Source organism: Psammomys obesus, unplaced genomic scaffold (assembly GCF_907164565.1).
Source record: "Psammomys obesus unplaced genomic scaffold, mPsaObe1.curated_primary_1811, whole genome shotgun sequence".
Classification (NCBI taxonomy): domain Eukaryota; kingdom Metazoa; phylum Chordata; class Mammalia; order Rodentia; family Muridae; genus Psammomys; species Psammomys obesus.
In genome coordinates, this window is record NW_026596101.1 from 6649568 (window position 1) to 6667454 (window position 17887).

At 42.8% G+C, this 17887-nt stretch overlaps 1 protein-coding gene across 1 annotated transcript in view; it reads right to left on the reverse strand.

The window, feature by feature from the left end:
• Lrrn1 (leucine rich repeat neuronal 1) overlaps positions 1 to 17447 on the reverse strand; it is a 39645-nt gene extending 22198 nt beyond the window's left edge. The window contains exon 1 of the mRNA XM_055628627.1: positions 17001 to 17447. The gene's annotated coding sequence lies outside the window, so the exon portion shown is untranslated. The remainder of the gene's footprint in view (positions 1 to 17000) is intronic.
• Between the last annotated feature and the right edge of the window lie 440 nt (positions 17448 to 17887).

A 17887-nucleotide genomic window follows, 5' to 3' on the forward strand; every position in this document is an offset into this window, starting at 1 on the left:
AATATATATATATATATATATATATATATATATATATATATATACTAAAGGCCTTGTTATTAACTTATTTTCTCACCAGTTGCCTTTTTTTCTTCCAAAAGTAGACGTGTGTGTGTGTGTGTGTGTGTGTGTGTGTGTGTGTGTGTGTGTGTAGGAGGTATATAGTTAATTAGAATTTCTGTTAATCAGGTTTTTAAATTGTTTTTGGCAAAGTACACTTAGGTGAAAACTACTTCCATGAATTTGAAACCATTACTTATTATAGAATCTCCTTGATACAGATGTGTCCCCCATCTTTATGTGCATTTGAAATTAATGGTCCAGTACTCAGAAAGTGCTCAGAGGATGGATGACCTGGGCACCATAAACCCACCAGAGCACTTTAGTGGCTGGTCCTTCATAATGCAGTTAAGGTCTTTTCTAATCAGATGGTGCAAGGAAACAGCTGAAAACATTAACATGCCCACAGGCAGTATAAATCATGCTTTCCATGCATTCTCCTCAATTCATGAGTTTTATTAAGTTGTAAGTAAAAAGAATAATCATCCTTGAATGCCCGCAGTATAATTCTTAGCCATTAAACTATAAAGCAACCCAATGTTATTAGAAGATCACATTTATTACATACCCAACCCTTAGTTTTCTAATAGAAATTACAGTTAACATTTTGAACTTTAAAAATAAAAGTCATTTTAGTAATGATGCAAAAAACTAAAGTTACCTCTTAAACAAAAGGGTTCTTTGTTAATAACATACCATTTTGACTAATACAGACTGTCCCCTTTTCTCTGCTGTTCTCAATGGGTCCTTAATTTTCTTCTTCTGAAACAATCATGTCATTTCATGAGACTTTGAGGATCAAGCTATTGCTGGGAGAGAAACACAACAAAACCAATCTCTTCCTCAGTAGGTTTGTGTGAAAATCGGTAATAAACTCAGGTACAACAGGAGACATTGAGGAAGAATCTTGAAGAGCCTGCAAGGAACTGTGTATGAAACCACATATATTTAAACACCATTTCTATTTCTCCTTCCTTCCTTTCCTTTCCTTTTAAACCATATCAAGTTGAAAACATTACCACAATTAGCACAGTTGGACATATCCTAACTACAAAAAATAATTTCTCTTTGTTTTTGTGCACTGAACCAAACAAAATATGCATTGTCATCTGATACAATCCAAGATAACCATGCATCATACAGGATTTTAGGTTTAAGGACAAACTAATCTATGGGATATTCAAGTAATTCAAATGGTTATAACAAGGAAGGAATATACACACGTGTATATTCTGGGGATTGAACATGAGGCCTTGCACATGATACACAAGTGTTCTGCCATTGACCTATATTCCAATATTTTTAGAAATGTTTTTAGACATGATTTTCCTAAGCTTTTCTTGAACTCATTCTGTAGTCCAGGCTGACCTTGGACTGGCGATCCTCTTGCCTTTCCATCCTAAATGCCTCAGATTATAAGCCTGCATTACCAAGCCTGGCTGAGAAAATGTTTACTCTCACCCAAAATATTATTTCAAATTGGATAACAACCACAGGATTTTAAAAACAAAACCAGAAAATCGCTCACATTTTTTTTTTTTTTGAGAATCCAGAATTAGGTTCCAGCATGATGGCTAAGATTGCAAACAGAAAACTTTGTGGCTTTTAAGTCTCAAAAACCTGGGGAGCACCACGTTAGCAAAACCTTTGGGGCTGATAAACTACCAACACACGCTAGTGAAAGGTATTCCATGCACCCCAAATGGACAGGCATCATAGAGAGAAATTTACTGAGCAACGCTTCTGGGGCAGGGAGTAGAGGTTGCTGCACAGTGTTCTTCAGAGAGGGAGGGTGTGTGCAAAGTAGTGCTATTTTGAACTAACCGTGAGTGTGTCTTTCCAAATCTAGTTCACAGACACACGGGTGGCCTCAGAGCCTACAAATTGGGGCATCTGGATAGAGAGTCAGCTGCTCACCAGTCAATAACAATCTACTGGTTAAAGGCCAAAGCAGACACCTGGAACACGTGTATGGAACAGGAACTACGTCATCGGAAGGGGATTTAGGTCGTGCAATGAGAGGTATGAGAGTCCAGAAGAGTATATACAGTGCTTTGTAAAATGTTGCCAAAGCATTTTTACTTCTTATTGGCAAAACCATGGGATTATTTCTCTAATAAGGGTCAATCCACTGGCTACATGCAAGGTCGAGGGGAGGAGATAGAATAAATATCAATCTTTGGGAATAAGCCTCTGCAACAAGCTAAATGAAAATGCAAGTAGCCCTGGCCTGGGGGCGGCAGTGATAGCAACAAAGGAAGGCCACATCTAAGTAACGTTTAGGGACGACAACTCCAGAAGCATCTATTAGGCACTACAGCTGACTAGGTGTGAAAGATGGAGGAGTTATAAAATGCCGGGCTCACCTGTGATGGGGGTGGTTCTCAGGCTTGCAGAGAGCAAGGCAAGGACATTTGTGGAAGTGAAATGAGTTTCCAGTGGAATGACAGAGTGTGGGGAATGAAGCTCTGGGTTTTTCCTGCTCTGTCCCCCTCCCGGGTGGGCCACCTCACGGTGGCTTCATATGCAGAAAGCAAACTCTGTCACACAGATGCACTTAATTCTGGATGCAGACACTATTTCCTGTCACACCTCGGGGTGAAAATATGGAGCAGACATTTGGGTGTAGACAACCAGCATTTTGGAGTGAGATTATTCTCACTTCCCATACTGAGACTGAAATATGGGCGATTACTTCATCAGGATCCAGCAGGATCCTTCATAAGATCTCAAGAGGGAAGGGAAGAAAAGATGAGTAACAAAAGGGTCATGTATTCAAAGTATAAAAGATATCCAAAATTGCTTAAAAATGACTGGACTTAGCAGGAAGATGGAGTGAGAACTGTCAGGAAAGTGCTTGCTTTGGACTCTGGTCCAAGGACCAGAGTTTGATCCACCAGAACTATGTAGCTTTGTGTTGGGCACGGTGGAGATGAGGGAGGGAGGGTGGGATTGGGAGAGAATGAGGGAGCGGGACACGGCTGGGATACAGAGTTAATAAAATGTAACTGATAAGAAAAAAATAAAATTAAAAAATAAAAAAAAGAAAGTTAAAAAAAAAAAAAGCTAGGCATGGTTGGTGGCTATCTGTATTCCTAGCTAGCACCAGGGAGGTGGTGAGACAGGTGGACCCCTGGGGTCCCTGGTCAACCAGGTTCTGTCTAAAACATTGTTTGAGAGAAGATTGCTAGTCCTATAGTTCTGGTGTGTACTTACACATGCACACCAAAGTTCATACAGAGCTTCCTTCCAACTCTTGCTCCTATACATTCATGAGCGCGCGCGCGTGTGTGTGTGCGCGCACACACACACACACACACACACACACACCCCACACACACTGAACTACTTGGTGATACTATCTGATTATCATTTTAAGTAGATACAACAGTGAAAATAAAAATATTACGAGGGCAATCCGCTCATTCAGTGTGATGATGTGAACTGTGAAACCACAGTGACAGAGACTGGACAGGGGAGTGGATCTTGTCACTGAGGACTAATCACTAATGACTACCTTTTGGTCATTAGCGCTGCAAGGAGGATACTCTTCACAAATCTCTCAGAGAAGAGCTTGCAGCCTCACCAGCAGGCTCCGTTCTCTTAGTAATGTTAGACGAAGCCAAGGGAAGAATGACATCTCATGCATGAGCCATGTGCATGAGAGTGTTTTGAGATAACTCCAAATTACTATTAAGAAACTATGCCCTGTGGGCAACAGAGGTGACGGCTCATCAGTTAACTCCTATGACCCTCAGCTATAAGAAAAGGAAAATGCTTTAGAATGGGAGAAAGGCAACAAAAATCAGTCAAAAGAAGGAAGCTAACTTAAAAGACATTGCTATTCTGACACTCGTTTTTCTTTCCAGTCTTTCAATCCTATGGTTTGCTTTCTGATAATCAAGATTCAAGTAACTTAATTAATGCACACTAGGCCACACATAATACAGAAGAGTCCTCCTACCCCCTGTGTGACCTTCATTCTTGGAGCTGGAAACATGGCATATCAAACATGTCAGACACTGGCATGCCACACAGCCAGCCAGGACTCCATACTATTCTATTACTGAGCAATTCAAACCTTCTGATCTTTCCCCTCCTAGGACCACACACCATCCATTTTGTTTTTTCTATGTAGTGTATGCATGTGTGCATACCTGTTCACAGACGCACACACTCATGCATGCACACTAGAGACCAGAGGCTGACGTTGAGTGTCTTCCTCTCTCTCCACCTGCCTTTTTGCCTTTGAGTCAGGGTCCCTGATTGGACCTGGAATTCACTGATCCGGCTAGTGAGGAAAGCCCGCAGGGCATGCCTGTCTCTGCCTCCCAGTTCCAGCTGTGCCTAGCTATCGCTTGCCTGGTTTTCACATGGGTGCTGAGGATCCGAACTCAGGTCTACAAACTTCCACAGCTATCTCCCCAGTGCCACCTCTTCTCAGTGTACCTCAAACCCTTCTTTCCCAGGCTCTTCCTTCTCTAGTCTTAGTCCCGCTACTGTCTCCTGTTCCTCAGCCCCACCAAGCTATGCCTCATCACTGGGCTTTCAATTGCAAACTTCTCCCTGCTCCACATCCTTTGCCTGGCTAACTTGTCCTACAGATTTCTGTTCAAAGATAACCCGTTTGGGAGTTCTTCTCTTAGCTATCTCTAGGCCATATTCTTCAGGCCCCATGTTTACTGGACTTAACACAGCCAGGATTTCATATTTACTTGGGTGATGATTGTTACTTTTCTCTCCCAGCGGCTGGCAAGTTCCCCATGGGAAGGCAGACTGTATCAACCGCTTTGCCCAGCTTATGGGGAAGGAAGAATCTGCTCACAAGCAGTGTTGTCACTGTTTGCCAAGTGACTGAACTGCAGACTGCCATGCTCTGAGAACTGTGCCAAGTTCTTTCCCATATATACTCTTATCTGCAGATGAGAGAGGGTGGGAAAAAGCAGTCTTTTAAAACCAACCAAGCCTGCACAGCCAGTATGTCTGATATCAGAGAGTCAAAACTAAATGCATCTGGCCTCACCTTCTCCCCTGGTATGTTCGAGAGTAACTACAGAGGGTCACTTAATTTTTTACCTTGTTCCCACTCACTATATCTCTCCACTGAGTCTGGAAGCTCATTTAGGATGGAAATAATGCTGAGTAATTTTACATATCCCTCACATATCCCTTCTAAGAGAATTCTATATCCTGTGTTCATGTTATGAATACTTGGATTAATAACACTCCTTAGTAATAATATCATGAAAGCTTTCTCAAATTGAGTTCAATGTTCTATAACATTCTCTGAGAGAGAAAGAGTAATATCAGAGTATAATGCATGCATATGAACGACTAGTCTACCCACGTATAGAGGAAATAACCAAACATTGTTTAAAAGATGCAGTATTGGCAAAATGAAACAGACATGCTATGGAAATCTCTTCTCCTACTCACTGAATATTTGCTGAGTGCATTTCCCCCCATGCCAAGTGCTTTTATGGGTGCCAGGCGCCAGAGACTAAGCTGTAGGCTTTTCCCCTATGGAGCTGTGTGGTAGTGATAACATTATTGCGATATAAATAAATAATCTTAAATCAAGGCAGCATGTTCTGTACTTGAGGTGAGGACAAGGGGGAGAGTTGAGAAACGCAAAGGCATCATGAGTTACTCAGTCTGGAGAAAAACAGGGCTGAGCGTTCCTGCTCTTCCATATTTACTAACTGACACAGGCTGGGCAAGTTCCTTGTGGCAAGTTCTCCCTTCTCTCCCCTCCCCCACATCTACAATACTTAATTCCCAGGGTTCCACACATGCCCCTCTCATATTCATATTACAAAGGTAGCCAGGTGACAATCTGGGAGTAAGAATAAGTGAACTAAGAGCATGTATGAATTCTGCCAAAAGCTAGCAAAAGTCATCCACTGTCAAACATCACTTTTATGAGATAAACAAGACAATGTGTATAAGGTTCTTTGTAAATGATCTCCTCATCTCCATCACACAGGAAGTTCAAAGATTTACCCCTTCATGTGCAAATGAAAATCTGCTAGCTGTAAGGAGGTAGAGTCTGTGAGGTTACCCAGTCTCCTCTGGGGATGGCTACTATGAAGCCAGCTCACCTTTACTGGCTCACTTTTCTTATGTCCTCATTTTCAACAGTTCCCATGGAAGTTTTTCTTCCACGTCGTCACACAATGAGGGGGCCACAGTGTGGTTAGTAACCCCATCATGCTACGTGGACTTTTTAGTCACTAGTGTGGCAAGTCCAATCAGCTTTATTAAATACACTGCCCAGGCATTTTGTTATAGAGACAGGAAATAGACTAGGACAAGATATGATCTGGAAATACTAACAACAAAGGCTCAAAGGCGTGCATCTGTTTGCCAGCCCTTAAATATAAAGTTCTCTTACGTTCTACCACAAAAAATGACAACCATGTGAGTCAGGGACTTCACAGAACATCCAGTCTGCATCTTCTTGTCCCTTAATTTCTTGTCTCCGAATTAGCATCCTGAGAATGCAGGTGGAAAGGTCAGTTTCTGGAATAATTTTTCTTCTACGCACTGTTACACCATACTAAGGACCATTTACTATACGCTGCCTGAATGCATGCTGGTGGAATAAAGCAGGTTTTACCACCACAACCCCCAATTTGCAGACACGGTTACTCACGCTCAAGAAGATGCCTCCACACCTCAGAGGCTTTTGGAAACTAATTTTTCCTGATTCTGGGAACTGTCTTGTTATTACCCTGACCCCACTGACTTTGGACTGTACATTCTAAAACACTCCGTTACTGGCTGATATGCTGTTCTGATTGATCACTTTCATGACCGAAGGAGAACAGTCTTTCAGTCTTTAGAAACAGCTCAAGTAGATGTTTTAAACACTGCTTTCAGCTTGAAGCACTGAAAAAAAAAAAAATCATTCAACACCTTTTCCCATGATTCATGATTTGCAACTTACCTCTGCAAATGTTATAAACAGTGATTCTTCTCAACATTAAATGCTTTACATCTGCCTTTTCTGTGTGTAACAGAATGGTGCTTATAAGTTGTGTGGTTGGTGGTGTGTGTGTGTGTAGATGATCACATGTATGTGCCTACATGTGGAAGAATGCATGCACATGTGCTGTGCCTGTAAATGTGGGAGTCAAAGGTCAGATGGATGTCTTTTTCTAGTGCTTTCCACTTCATTTTGGGGGGCAGGCTCTTTCACATGGAGTTCACTGACTGAGCTGGAGTGACTGACCAACAAGCTCTAGGTATCCTGGTGTCTCGACCTTCCCAGCCCTGGAATTAAAATGCAGGCCAACATCTTGTCGGCTTACATATAGGTGCTTGGGGTCCAAACTCAGGCCCTTAGTTCACACAGAAAACACTTTATAGACTGAGCCACCCCCCCCCCAACCCCTAAGTCGTCAATCTTTAGAAACCAAAACTGAGTCAATGATAATTAACAATATACACTGTGATAATCATGATCAGAAGAACATAATCTTCAAAAATGCATTCAAATTACTTTAAATGTACTTTAAAAATATGTGACTAATAATCTCAATGTAATTTTAAAGGACTGTTCAACAGTTATTAGGTAGGTAAAATATGAAACTAGATTTGAAAATTGAAAGCAATAAAATATTTCATTTAAATGTTATTTGTGTGAAATTGCAGAATTTTGTAGAGTATAGAAGGGTTTACTGGAGTTCATCTAATGCAGTCATTTTGCTACAGAGCTCCAATTAAAGAGGGAGAGACACAGTAAGTGCTTCAATGGTGAAGATTTACAGTGAGATGGACCCAAGTTCACATCCTGACTCTGCCGTCCACCAGTTCTGTGAGTCATTTTTAAGAAAAGGGTCTTTAAAATGTCTTGGCCAGAAAGCATAAATGTTATACTTGGAATAAAAAAAATTCTCTTTGAAAACCTAAGTCATCATCCATCCATTCATCCCTCCATCCCCTCATCCAACAAATATGTATTCAGTCCACACTAGCTGTATGTCTTAAGGCAACTTATTTAGCACTTTCTTCATTTGTTTCCCAAAAAGCTGTAAAGTAAGGATCTATGTGACAGTTGTTAAACAATATATATGACAGTTGTAAATAAGTTAATGTATATAATAAGTGTTTGTGTTTTTTCCTGGTACACTGCAGAAGCTGAAAACTAATATTGGCGATTATTATCATTCTCCTACTACTCTGGTGTGTTAGGGGAAATGATGAACTCTGGGGACATAATTTAGAAGCCCTCTATAATATTTTCCCTCCAGTTACTAAGCACCTCATTTGCATAGACCCAATCTCTCATTCCATTGCTCAGCTGTTGAGAGTGAAGCCATTTGAAAACTTTTTCACTAGGAGTCTGTTTTGACGTTGCTATCCTTCATACAAGAAAAGAAAAATACTCCATATGAAAAATCTGTGCATATACTTCGTGCTTTCCTGAAAATATCTCTGAAGTCTCAGCTGGCCTCTTGGGTGAGAAATGATGAGTTTGTGAGTGCATGAGGAGCTGAGCTGGGTCCCCACAGAGTAAAGCAAAGTTAACTGGTCGTCTGGGGGATTGAGTCTTACCTGTCATGCTCAGAGCTCAGAACCCTAATCAGCAATAGCAAGTCACAGAAATCCAGTAATGGTTATTTCATTGTCCTCGGTTGTTCCGTGATGGTTGGAGGAGTTAATGAGAATGCAGATTCCATAACTCATCTGATAAGCTGATGTAGATTCCCTTAGTGTGCTGGAACACTCAGAATGTGGCAGGAATCCTATGTAACTCTTACTTAGGATCATGTGCATCACAGAGAATGCACAAAGTGCTGAGTGGCCACACTGCTTAGCTCTCTTCTCCCAAGAAAACATTAGATCATCCAAGAGAAGCGAAGGGCCAACACACCTTATGGTCTTGAGAGAAAGCTCTCTTCAAAACTCGCTTTGATGTAACAGTCTTATTAACAGGAAACAAACAGGCATAAGCTTTTCAGCACGGAATTTATCTCCATGTGTGTCTGTGTGTATATACAAGTACATATGCATACACTTGTGTACATGCACGCACATCTTGGTCTCCATTTTCTGATAAGAATGCTGTGCTACACCCCCCTGCCCAAGAAAAGAGACAGTCAAATCCTGAATGCTATATAACTGAGGCCAGCAAGATGACCTAGGAGATAAAGGTCCCTGCTGCCAAGGCTCTGACCTTTTCTTCAGGTTATCGTCTACAAGTTAAAGCAATTCTTAAAAGTATCTGGGTAAAGTTTGATGTCTAGGATCTACATCATAGAAGGAGAGCTGAGTCCTGAAAGTTGTTCTCTAAGCTTCACACATGCCATGGCATGGGTGTATGCATACACACACATACACACAGAGAAAGAGAGAGAGGTATACACAGAGAGAAAGAGAGAGAGGTAAGAAATCTATCTATCTATCTATCTATCTATCTATCTATCTATCTATCTATCTATCTATCTAACACATTGTTGCACATTTTCTCAGTAGACCATCCTCTCTCTGTTTTTCCACATTTTCTAACCCCACCATCACTCTACTATGACCTTTATTTCCTGGGTTGTCCCTGATATTTTTTAAGCTGCTATGGTCAGATTAAGGCCTGAGAGAGAGGACCAGATTAGTCAGCAGGTGGTGGTAAGCCCAGTTTCAATTCCTCTGCATAAATCCTCTTCACTGAGGTCTTGACTTTGTTTGGTAACCCTGGAGCCACAGTGCTGAGTCACTGTCATTGGGTTACCTGCCCTACAGGAGAGGAAGAGGCAGTGGGTGTGAGAGAAGCAGACAGTGCCATGTCATCTCTTCTCTTCCTTCACTCACCGAGTGACCTTAGAGAGTTTCATAGAAATATGTTATGTGACTTGCTCAGGGTCACAAGGAAACTTCATGGTCCTTGTTCCTTTAGTTATTAGAGAAAAAGAAGAAAGAATGATAATACTTGCCATCTCCAACTGTCAGGGGAGATGCAGCTAATGATTGTACAAATTTGAAAGTCCAAAGACAAGAGGCATTTTTAGCTTTACATCTTCCCTCTATGCAAGCTTGTGCTGTGTTGTGTACAACTATGCACTTTCCATTTTCCACCTCTTAAGTTTTCAAGACACACTGAATACTCAGAGTCCTATGAAGAACGAACACGTAGTCTCCAGTTTGCAGTTTTTCTTACACTAAAGGAATCTTTCCTCAAGTAAACAACACTACTTGCAGTCGGTGGAACTGGACTTCAAACTGTCTCCTGAATGCCTGTCCTACCGATAGGGCATCCTTCACATTAACTGGTATGATTCTCAAAGTGTTTACCGACAGCCATTATATGACCTGAAATACACCCTGTACTTCTTCTTTCCTCACTTCTCAGGGTTCTCTCTGGAATCCCAGCTAGATATAAGATCAGTGCAGGCAGAGACAATGTCTGTGGGAAGACGGTTTCACATTCAGGGTCCTATTGATGTAGGCTCAGGTAACTGTTGCTTGAGGAAGACCTTCCTGAGCATCTCAGGATGCTTACCATGGCCCCTGGCTTCTCCACACTACACGCTTACAAGTGTTTTTAAGATAGATTTTAACAATCTTCTACATACCCCGTGTATCTGTGTGAAGTTTGTTCCTAGTGGAAATCTTCTGTTTAGAGTATCTTTTTCATTACACAAGTAACAAAAAGGATAGACAAAGTTCCCTCTCGTGAAAGGAAAGCAAGAGGTACCTAGTGAGATGGTTTTGAGGGTAAAAACCCTTGTCTCCAAGTTTGAGACCTGAGTTTGACCCCTGAGACCTACATGGTAGAGAAAACCAAAGTCCTGCAAGAGCAGCCAGAATGTGTGTCACAGCAGCCATACTATCTACTATCGGCAGATGGTGGAAAGCAGTGAGAACAGTGGGTTGGTGGGAGGAACTCCCCTTTTCTGAGGGGTCTGAGAAGAGGGTGGGAGAGTGGAACCAAGAGGAGAAGAGAGAGAAAGTGCATTCAGGATGTAAAGTAAATAAATGACATTTTAAAAATGGATTATCTTTTTTCATTCTGGCCACTAAAAAATACAGAATGGACACACAATGATTGTGCTGGATTTGGTGTATGAGCTGCAGACAAAGCAAGCTAACTTCACTTTGCTTCAGGCCCTTATGTGAGATCCAGCAGGTAGTTAATGCTCAGAATGTACTCCTCAGGTGAACTGATGTTTAGGGATCATAACCAGCTTCCTGATTCTTTCTCTAAATTCTCTCCTTTAGAAGGGTCTATCAGGCCAGGGAGTATGAAACTGTCAATATTGGGGGATTATTTTATGTTTGTTTTATTTTATGTATATGAGTATTTTATCTGAATATATATATACCTCCATGGGCACCAAGCACACATATATATGTATACCATCTGTGTGCTTGGTGCCCATGGGGGTAAAAAAATGGCATCAGATACCCCAGAACTGGAATGACAGGTGGTTGTAGCCACCACATGGGTGCTGGGGACGTAACCTGAAGAAAATGCTGTTTTTTTTTTTTGTTTTTTGTTTTTTGTTTTTTGTTTTTTTTTCTAGGAGCAACCATTTATCTTAATCTCTGAAACACCTCTCCAGCCCCAGGAATTAAAAAGAAAACAAACAAACAAACAAAACAAAAACAAAACTATAAATCCCCTTAGCTGTAGGACTACAGACCAGAGAAATCACCTTGTAGGAAAGATGAGGTTGTTTCCTTGAACATTAGCTATCCAGAAAATCACAGTGTTGGAGCAGAAATCTAGTTCTTTGCAGTAACAATCCTAGAAGCATCTAGCACCTTTCCTGGATTTTTTCCAGCCACACTCTGAAAGGGATGTGAAGCAGCAGCAGGATGATTGCAGGACACCCGGAAGGTCATACGTTCCGGCATTAGTACCAGAGCTGGGAGCTGCTCTGAGCTTTCCTGACTGCGCACTGCACTCAATTATGCTGATTATTATGGATACAAATGAAGACTCACTACTGTTGTGAAATAACAATGGGGGTTAATGATATTCTTTATTCCTAGAGGGGGAAATAACAGACATGAAACCAATTAAGCCACCTTTCTTTCTTTGCAAAGCTGTTTTAGTTGTCCTAAATGAAGATCCTCACAGTGTGCTTCCCGCTCGTAAAGACAGACTAACTTGTTCTTTCCCAGATTTTACTGAGATAGGCACTGGTACTGGGGCTGTCCAGGTTTCCTCTTCTGAACTGAAAATGACTATGTTAATATGCTAGCTCACAAAAGGCCGCACTAAATGGGAAAACCAAATATTTTCAAATGAATATTCAACAGTTCTCCCCTTTCAGAGGTCCAGCAATGCTGCTCTCAGAAACCTCTATTAGGTAAAGCCTCTTGATTGTCCTTTCCTGAGCATGGCTACAGGCAGGCCGTCGTCCTATGACTGACAAGGTGCCTCTAGAGAACAATGGCAGACTAATTGATGTGTTCCTCAAACTTTAAACAGTTGTACTTTAGTCCCAGGTCTACAGAATATCTGCCACAAAAACCTTCCACATAGAAGGATGTCATGTCACATGTACATTGTTAATGTAACTATGGTAACCCCCCAAAAAATGCCACCAATGTGTCTGTTTCATACACAAATGAAGTGACAGCTGTGGAGTCCATTTCTGCCCGTAGTATAATAGATATGAACTAAGACAGCCTGGGTCAGAAGATTACCACTCATTTACAGTAATCAGAGCTTTCAAATAACAGCACAACTCTGAGCTATAAAGAGTGTAAGTAGAAGAAGGCACTATAAAAGCAGGCTCTACTGCATAGCTTCAAAACTAAGTGTCTTAACCTAATACATTTGTCTTCTCGGCAGGCCATCCAAAGTTTGGGTGTACAGGACCTCTGGTGTGTATTGCAAGCTTACACCTATTTGCTCTGCTTCTTAGGGGCAATATTTCAGCTCAGTGGGTTACGATGATTCTATCCAAGTCAAATGTTTACAGTACTTGTGATATTGGAGGCGAAGCTTCTACAATCCTTTTGACAATCTGATTATGGTAGTTAGTCCTTTCAGTGCTATTGGCCCAGCCACTCTGTTACAACTGAGTAACTAACCTCAAAGTTGACAGGTCAAAAAAGACATACCGATCCCTTAGGTATAATTGCTAATAGCCTAATAGCCCACTTACCAACCAAATAACTGGTAAAACAACGAAAGGTCAATAAACCACTTATTATGCTTATAGCTGTTCTTTGAGACATGGAAACTAAATTTTAAAATATATCCAGAATGGTAATATGTTAGAAAGAGAGATTTAAAGTGAACTTTATTTAAAACTTTAAGGACAAATAATTCACTTGTGCTCTCTAAAATCTTGCCATTTACTGAGTTTAGCCTTTATCTCTGTTCTGTTCTTTGAGCTAAAACAAGAAAGACTACATGTTTTTTTTTCTGACTTCATCTATATAACTTTAATTTCATTTTAAATAAAATATTAATCAAAGCTCTATTCATGAGTTAAAGATATTTCCATTGTTCTCAGAAACCAAAATATGATTCTAAAATGGAAGCTGCTTTATCTTCAGATTGGCTTAACCCAAAATAGATGTTCAGCATAATAATTTTAAAAAATTAAATACAATATTTGAACAGCCTTATATTAGTACTGAAACGAATCAGAGAATAACTATTTGCAGCTGAAAAAGACATTTTGAGCAAGCACCATGAAAATCTAGTAGAAATGGCACCTATCCCTGTAATGTACCATGTTTTATATACTTGTTTCATATATATATATATTATATATGGCTTATTTAGCATGGCATAAAAGCCTACAATAAGATAATTGATGATTATTTATAGTCAGTTGAGTGGGGGAATAGATATGTAACATAACCACAGATTTATTTCTTAGAAGTAGATTTTTAAATACTTGTTATATTCCCTGGTTATGTCACTGAGAGAAAATATTTGTAATAGACAGAGAAGTTCAGGTCAAGAGCCCAGTAGTTTCAGATGCTACACAGAGGCGAGGGTGAGTTTTCTTATGTTTGTGTTACTTGTTAATTTCACAATTACAGATGCTATCAGGACTTACCTATATCTGATTTGTCAGAACCATCATCTTTAGTTGGATCTGGTTTGAGTTTCTTTTATTTAACAGAGTAATCTTTTCTAATAGTTAAGTACTTCATTACTGTTATTTAAAAAAGAATGCACATTCAAATCTTTCCTGCATTAGACCTGTGCAATAAAAATCTCACCCAGGAAAGCCAAAGGTCAACAGTTCCCAGACCTGATGCTGTGGCATTTTCACTTGAGTTCAAAACTATCCTGTAATAATTTCTACGACAAAGGGGTATATGGGCTTACTTTGGAAATGCCACCTTTATTTTATAGTCATCCCTCAATTCCATCAGGTTTGAGAGTCACATAAGAGCTCAGTACAGCGATGTTACTTTCTGACTTCTGCAAAGCTTCAAGACAGAAAATGCAAACTTGGCTTATAACACTTCTTGCTCAGATTGTGCTCAATTCAGTTTTTCCTCCTTGGCGTCAACTGCCTTAAAGATGAAGGGCACTGGACCCGAACATGATAACCATAACAACAGCAACTTCAGAAAACATGTGAAACAGCATGCCAGCATCTGTTGTTCACCCCAATCAAGCCCTATGAAGCAATATGCTCTTTCTGTTGTATTTTAATGTTTCCTTTGGTGAGTATATGGAATACATGGGCAGACACTGTTCTGTGAATAGGTTTCTTTCCCCCTTCAACAGTGTTTAGGACTGACAAAGGAAGAGTTCCTGGTGCTGGCTTGTCAGAGGTTATAACCGCAAGCCTCACATGTGGCCCATGCTGCCCAGCTTTTGTTCCGTCAGTCTTACAATGTCAGGAGGTGAAGAGCATGGCTGACCAGCTAATATTATACAAGACAGAAAGGTCTTTGCTTTGGGAGTCCATTGAATGACTCCACCTCCCCCTGCCTTGTTCACTGTTCTATGCACACACACACACACACACACACACACACACACACACACACACACAGGCCCACTCCCTTTGCTGGAACAGGATACCCATCATTTGCAGTCTATCACTTCAGCACCTCAGGAACTCAAATGAGATTAAATGGACAGTGACTGTTCTAGTGAGATCTTCAAGTTGATCGGTGACAACTACCTGTTTCTATATTACTCTCTCAGGGCAGGGAGCAAATGTTGGGCAAGACAAAAAAAAATATTCAATGAAAAAAAGAAAAGAACTCTAAAAGTTGAGGGGTCAGTGAAGAAATCACTTTGAGCCACCAGAAGTGGGTTAAAGTTTCTGCCTGCAGAGAAACCCTCCCTATATGCAGCAAGCACATACCCAGCCAGGTAAGAGCAAGTGGATCTGAGCTTTCCATACAGAATACCACGCTAAAAATTTGGCTCTTGAATAAAGGTGTCAGCAAGCCATGGAATCCCCAAACAGAGAAACTCACACTGCGCCTTTATTCCACGTTCTTAAGGTCTATTGTTAACTGAAGACTCCTTGTCTTTTCAAATTCCTTCATGTGAATGGATGAGGCCAGACATCTGCCAGGATCTGCTCACATTTGCATGCAAATTAGAGACTTCATGACACACATGCCCCAGAGCCCGTAATACCACTTCGACTCCAGTTTTATACAGGTCAAAGTATAAATCTTCGTGAACTTTCCACTCCTTGAGTTCCAGCTTTTAAAAATGAAGTAATGACCACCGTACATGAGTAATATTAATTGCCTAGATGATTGTGGTAAACTGAACTACAAAAACAAAAACCAAAAATCAACAAGATCCTACAGGAAAAAACCCAAGTCAGTAGTATTTGTTCCCTCAGCGAATTCCATACGTTTTATTATCTGGGCCCGAGAATGACTTACTAAGGACAGGATTGGATTTAGGAGCTTTTGCCTACATGGTTCAGACACTCAAAGGCTTTTACACTCTGATCCCTTACTCTTTGTACAGTTGGCTTTGAGGCTATTGCTGTGGAAACCGCAGGCAAGGTCCCTGTGGAGCAAGTACTTGTACGGAATCTTGCAGCTTGCACAACCATGCCCACTGTCCAGCAACAGTCCCGGAGAGAACTTTCTAACCTGCCTAGTGCACCTCTTGGCTGCTTGGCTTTTCGGGGGAAACCCAGCCAGCCAAGGACTTCCCCTTCAGGTACGGGCGACTGCAGGAACCTAGGAAGCACCGAATCGGTTGGCAGCAGCCCACATCCCTCTCCCTGCAACATAAAGGACACTTGCTGGCAAACTTTCCTAGCCACTGACCCCGGAGCAGAATGCCTGTAAGAGATCAAGGCTTCCCTGAAATGCCCACATCCATGGCAAGCCTCCTTAAGGGGCCACCGCTTCTAGGCTTAAAACAGTTTCTCCTTCTTGGACCCCATCATAGTTGAGTACGTTCCAGTATTCTGACTTCAGTGCTCTCAGTGTTTTGTTAATTACAGTCCTTGCTCTTTATTCTTAACATCGAGGCCAAGCCAAGACCTCATTCTCTCCCCTCAACCTGCCACCTTTCTTCCTCTCCTTTTGACCCCATTTCCAACTCCCTGGGTCTTCTGTCTGCGCTCTTCCCAGGCCCCAGCTTCATTCCCCTGCTCACATCTCCAAGCCTTCCCTTCTCTTTCCCACTCTGATGGGTCCCTAAAAATCCTGGGGGCTCAGCTCCAGTCGTTGCCTTTTGCCCATTTCTGTCTGGCCTTCTTTCTCAATTATTGCTCTCCCCCGCCCTGCTTCATTTTGAAGGCAAAAGGGTGATAAGTAGATTCACAGTTTCCCGACTTCCTTCCCCCCCCTTAGCTCCAGAAACCGCGCCCCCTTGTTCCCCTTAGCCCCGCGATCTTATCCCGAAGGTTTCTTAGACGCAGTAGGGTCCGCCAAGCTGCCAAGTTTGCCTCTACTTCCCCTCGGCTGCCTCCCACACCTCCACTGCCTCCCACACCCCCCGCGGCGGCCCTGTTAGTGGGGACACTTACCCTAAGGCCCGGCTGGCGGGGTTGTTGGGGTGCGCACGGAGCGGGTGAGGGTGACAGCTACAGCAGCCGGAGATGAGGACCGTAGGAGCAGCGCCTCCACCCAGCCCGCAGCGCGCACTGGTCCTTGGGGGACCCCCGGCAGAGCACCAAGACGCAAGGAGAGACAGCCGCAGGAGCAACAGCTGCTGCGTGGGGCTGGGCTAAATCCCGTTCTCGGGGGTCACGGTAGAGACAGGCAGGATTGGGAGAGAGGGTAGAAGAAATAGGGTGCAGAGGGCGGGGCAGCGAACGACCAGATCTCAAGAAAGGCGCCCTAGGCGCCTCGGGATGCGGTGGCACGGGTGCTGCTGCCTGGGAGGACGCCGCGGGCCCCGGTTCCCCGCCCGGCAAGCGCTGCAAAACCGGGGCGCACGGGCCTCGCCTCGCTCCGCCGCTCGCTGCCCGCGCCCTCCGTGCGCCCCGCTTTGTGCTCCCCGCAGCCGGCGTGCACCTGGTGTAAGCAAAAGCGGTCAGCTGATGGACTGCGCGCCGATTGGCTGCTCAGCCGTCTCCTCCCCCCTCCCGCCCGACCCCCTCCCTCCCTCCCTCCCCCTCCTGGCCTCCCGCCCCCCAACGCCCGCCTAGGCGCAGTCCCGCGCTGGGCCACCATCTGTAGCGCGCCCAACAAAGGGGTACCTCGGCTTCGCCACCCCGGGCCTGCCAGACCGCCGCGCCGCTGCACCGCTGCAGGGCGCAGGGAGCCGCTCCTTTTTTTTTTTTTTTTTGTCTTATGGGGACGAAAGGCTGCGACTGGGTGAGGGAGGCAAGGAGGAAAAAAAAAAAAAAAGCCCTTGTAAGAAGGCCGTAGTCACAATACGACTGCATCTCCGAGAAAGGTAGAACTCGGG